Below are 202 nucleotides of genomic sequence, written 5' to 3'. Positions count from 1 at the left end.
GATGGCCAGCTGTCAACTCAATCTTGTCCAGCATGTTCCTCCACAATGTAATCCCGTCTCTGAATTACTAGATAATCACGAAGAGAGTGCAATCTCCTATGTAATTAGCCAATAAAATACGATGTCGATAAGCTCCGGTGTCAGGGGGGTGCCTCCTAGTCCATAAGCAAAACTTGTTGCAGGTGGGAGGTATGATGGTCTT

Source organism: Triticum aestivum, chromosome 1D (assembly GCF_018294505.1).
Source record: "Triticum aestivum cultivar Chinese Spring chromosome 1D, IWGSC CS RefSeq v2.1, whole genome shotgun sequence".
In the NCBI taxonomy this organism is placed as follows: domain Eukaryota; kingdom Viridiplantae; phylum Streptophyta; class Magnoliopsida; order Poales; family Poaceae; genus Triticum; species Triticum aestivum.
Note: the sequence above shows the minus strand (reverse complement) of the source record.